Source organism: Rhinichthys klamathensis, unplaced genomic scaffold, assembly GCF_029890125.1.
Source record: "Rhinichthys klamathensis goyatoka isolate OS25496 unplaced genomic scaffold, OSU_Roscu_1.1 h1tg000036l_1, whole genome shotgun sequence".
Lineage (NCBI taxonomy): Eukaryota > Metazoa > Chordata > Actinopteri > Cypriniformes > Leuciscidae > Rhinichthys > Rhinichthys klamathensis.
The window spans coordinates 3,807,271-3,811,489 of NW_026606584.1; positions in this window are offsets into that span (position 1 = coordinate 3,807,271).

The following is a 4,219-nucleotide window of genomic DNA, read 5'->3' on the forward strand; positions in this document are numbered from 1 at the left end:
GTCTGTACCTGTTTCTGTGTTCCAGGAGGAGGCAGTGAATTTGTCTAACGTGCCCGAGGAGTACCAGGACCTGAGAGAAGTGTTCAGTAAGTCTCGAGCTGCTTCTCTTCCTCCTCATCGTCCCTATGACTGTGCTATAGACTTAGAGCCTGGTAAGTCTCCGCCTAAGGGCAAATTATATTCACTTTCTGTTCCAGAGAGGGAGGCTATGGAGAAATATATTTCTGATTCTCTAGCATCCAGATTCATTCGCCCTTCTTCATCTCCAGCGGGGGCGGGGTTCTTTTTTGTGGGGAAGAAGGATGGGTCTCTGCGACCGTGTATTGATTACCGAGGGTTGAACAACATCACGGTAAAGAATACTTATCCTTTGCCGTTGATGTCTTCAGCCTTCGAGCGATTGCAGGGAGCATCCATCTTCACAAAATTGGATTTACGTAACGCTTATCATTTGGTCCGCATAAGGAAGGGTGATGAATGGAAGACCGCGCTTAATACCCCTAGGGGGCACTTTGAATATTTGGTTATGCCGTTCGGGCTGTCCAACTCCCCAGCGGTCTTCCAGGCACTCGTCAATGACGTGCTGAGAGATATGGTCGACCAATTCATATATGTTTACCTGGATGACATATTGATTTTTTCATCTTCTCTCCAGGAACACGTTCAGCACGTCAGACGAGTGCTTCAGAGGTTACTAGAGAATGGGCTTTTTGTCAAGGCGGAGAAATGCGTTTTTCATGCACAGTCTGTTCCTTTCCTAGGGTTCATCGTCTCGTCTGAGGGAATGCGTATGGATCCTGACAAGGTTAAGGCTGTGATTGATTGGCCTAGTCCAGATTCCCGTAAGGCCCTGCAGAGGTTTCTGGGATTTGCCAATTTCTATCTGCGTTTTATTCGCAACTTCAGCCAACTAGCCGCGCCTCTGACTGCCTTGACCTCCCCCAGAACGACGTTCAGGTGGTCCGATACAGCCGAGGCTGTGTTCGCCAAACTTAAGAGCCGCTTTGTTTCGGCTCCCATCCTCGTTACCCCTGATCCATCACGTCAGTTCGTGGTGGAGGTCGACGCGTCAGAGGTGGGGGTAGGAGCAGTTATTTCCCAACGTTCTTCCACAGACGACAGGATGCACCCCTGCGCGTTTTTATCCCATCGTTTATCACCTGCCGAGCGTAATTATGACATTGGTAACAGAGAGTTGTTGGCAGTCAAGTTAGCGCTGGAAGAATGGCGTCACTGGTTAGAAGACTCAGGGGTACCTTTTATCGTATGGACTGATCATAAGAATCTGGAATATATCAGAACCGCCAAAAGACTCAACTCTAGGCAGGCTCGGTGGGCACTTTTTTTCGGACGTTTTGACTTTTCTCTCTCGTACCGCCCGGGTTCCAAAAACATCAAACCCGATTCTTTATCTCGTATTTTTGACCAATCCGAACGCCCGTCTACTCCCGAGTGTATTTTACCTGAGACATTAGTCAAGTCAAGTCAAGTCATCTTCATTTATATAGCGCTTTTAACAATGGATTGTTTCAAAGCAGCTTTACAGAGATAAACATATCATTTAAGGTAACAGATTGTTTTGGCGTTATAGCGGTTCTTGAATAATGTTACTTCCAGCTAAAGTTAACTTTGATTGATTCACCTCCGTCGAAATGATCAGACTTTAAACGCGAACCTGTGATTAACGCAGACGGCGTTCACATGCTCATTCAGAATTCTATAGTTATGTGCTTTTTAAAATATGTGCGCAGGTTTGTAATTCATACAACCCAGCCTAAACAAACTACTTTTCTTGCCTAAAAATTTTGATACAGAATTTTGTTTTATTTTATCACTTCGGGGTACACGAGCCGGAATTCACAACGCTTTATCTGTAGAGTGGGAAAGGGATCCTCCATAGGGAGAGGATAGTGGATACTTCAGCACTGCATTGTCATCGGGTCCAGGCAAAGCTCCCTCGTCAGATCTGGACACGGCCTGGATCTGGCAGGCTGCGGGAAAACCTCGGGATAAACAAAGACACTAATATTAGCGTAGATGCCATTCTTCTTATGATGTAGCGAGTACATCAAGATTTAAGGGAAGTGTTCCCAGTTCCGGCTGACCTAATCTATGCAGCCTAACATTGAATTTATAGAAGTCTATAATGTATTATGTGTATGCTAGGTCAAAGAGATGTGTTTTTAGTCTAGCTTTGAACTAGTTTAAGTAACTCATTAAGTTACTCATTAAGTTAAGTTTAACTCATTAAGAAACCGCAACTAGATCCAAATAACCTAGCAAATTACAGACCCATTTCAAATCTTCCATTTATGTCCAAAATACTAGAAAAAGTTGTATCTGCTCAACTGTGCTCTTTTTTGCAAGAAAATGATATCTATGAAAAATTCCACTCAGGATTCAGACCGCATCATAGTACAGAAACTGCGCTAGTTAAAATTACAAATGATCTACTCTTAGCTTCTGACCAAGGCTGTATCTCAATACTAGTCCTACTTGATCTTAGCGCCGCATTCGACACTATAGATCATAAAATACTCTTGGATCGACTACAAAACTACACTGGTGTTCAGGGACAGGCATTAAGCTGGTTTAGATCGTACTTATCTGACCGTTATCATTTTGTCTCTTTACACGGGGGAAAATCAAAGTTAACGTCAGTAGACTACGGAGTACCGCAAGGATCGGTGCTAGGCCCTCTGCTATTCTCAATATATATGCTGCCACTTGGTAATATTATAAGAAAACATGGAATTAATTTCCACTGTTATGCAGACGACACTCAATTATATATTTCATCACGACCAGATGAAAACATTACCTCATCTAAATTGACAGAATGTCACAAAGATATAAAATGCTGGATGACGCGTAATTTCCTGCTATTAAATTCAGATAAAACGGAGGTATTACTTATTGGTCCAAAAAACTACACACAAAACCTCTTACAATACGACTTTAATATAGAAGGATGCCCTGTTACTTTTTCCACTACAGTAAAAGACCTGGGTGTTATACTAGACCGCAACTTGTCTTTCGAAAATCATATTTCATCTGTTACAAGAACAGCCTTTTTCCACCTTAGAAACATTGCTAAATTACGTAACATGCTATCTGTTTCTGATGCAGAAAAGTTAGTTCATGCATTCATGACCTCGAGACTAGATTACTGTAATGCTTTATTAGCTGGTTGTCCTGCATCCTCAATAAACAAGCTACAGTTAGTGCAAAATGCAGCCGCTAGAGTTCTTACTAGATCAAGAAAATATGATCATATAACACCGATTTTATCATCTCTGCACTGGTTACCTATTAAGTTCCGTATCAATTACAAAGTACTACTACTGACCTATAAAGCCCTTAATGGTTTAGCTCCTATGTACTAAACGGACCTTCTTTCGCCCTACAATCCACCGCGTTCTCTAAGATCACTAAATTCAAGGCTTCTGGTCATTCCTAGGATATCGAAGTCCACGAAAGGAGGGAGGGCATTCTCGCATTTAGCTCCAAAACTCTGGAATAGCCTTCCCGATACGGTCCGATGCTCTGACTCGCTGACACAGTTTTAAACTAGACTAAAGACGTGTCTCTTTAGTCAAGCATTCACATAATGCTTACCTTTTAGTCCTCTGCTATGCCATACGGAACCGTTTGCCACTGAAACTGCTTAACGCACCAGTGGGGCTCGACAGCCTTATAGACAAACGGGTCGGTCCGTATGGTTGCGGTTGGGTTGCGGAGAGTTTGGGTTGCGGAGAGTTGTGAGATTATGGTTTTCTAACACCTACTCCCGTGTAATGGAAATCATTATGAACATCAGCTATGCTAATTATTTCCCATCTGCCTTTCTGCTGTTATCTCGGGACGCTTGTCCCGAGAAAAATGGCGTTCGTAGGCTCCAGTTTGGTATCCTGCCTCTCACGGGGATTTCGGATGCCTCAACGCCTGTGATGAGAAGACCAACGCCTGTGAAGAGACGACTCAACGCCTGCGAAGAGACGACTCAACGCCGGCGATATGTTATCCCCTAAATATTACATGATTAACTAAATGTATTTTTTCCAGGTACTCTCTGATATGCACTTACTGTAAAGCTTCTTTAAAACCCTATGATTGTTAGCCAGAGGAGAACTGGCCCCTGACTAGCCTGGGTTCTCCCAAGGTTTTTTTCTCCATCCAATCTGATGGAGTTTTGGTTCCTTGCCACTGTCGCCTTGCT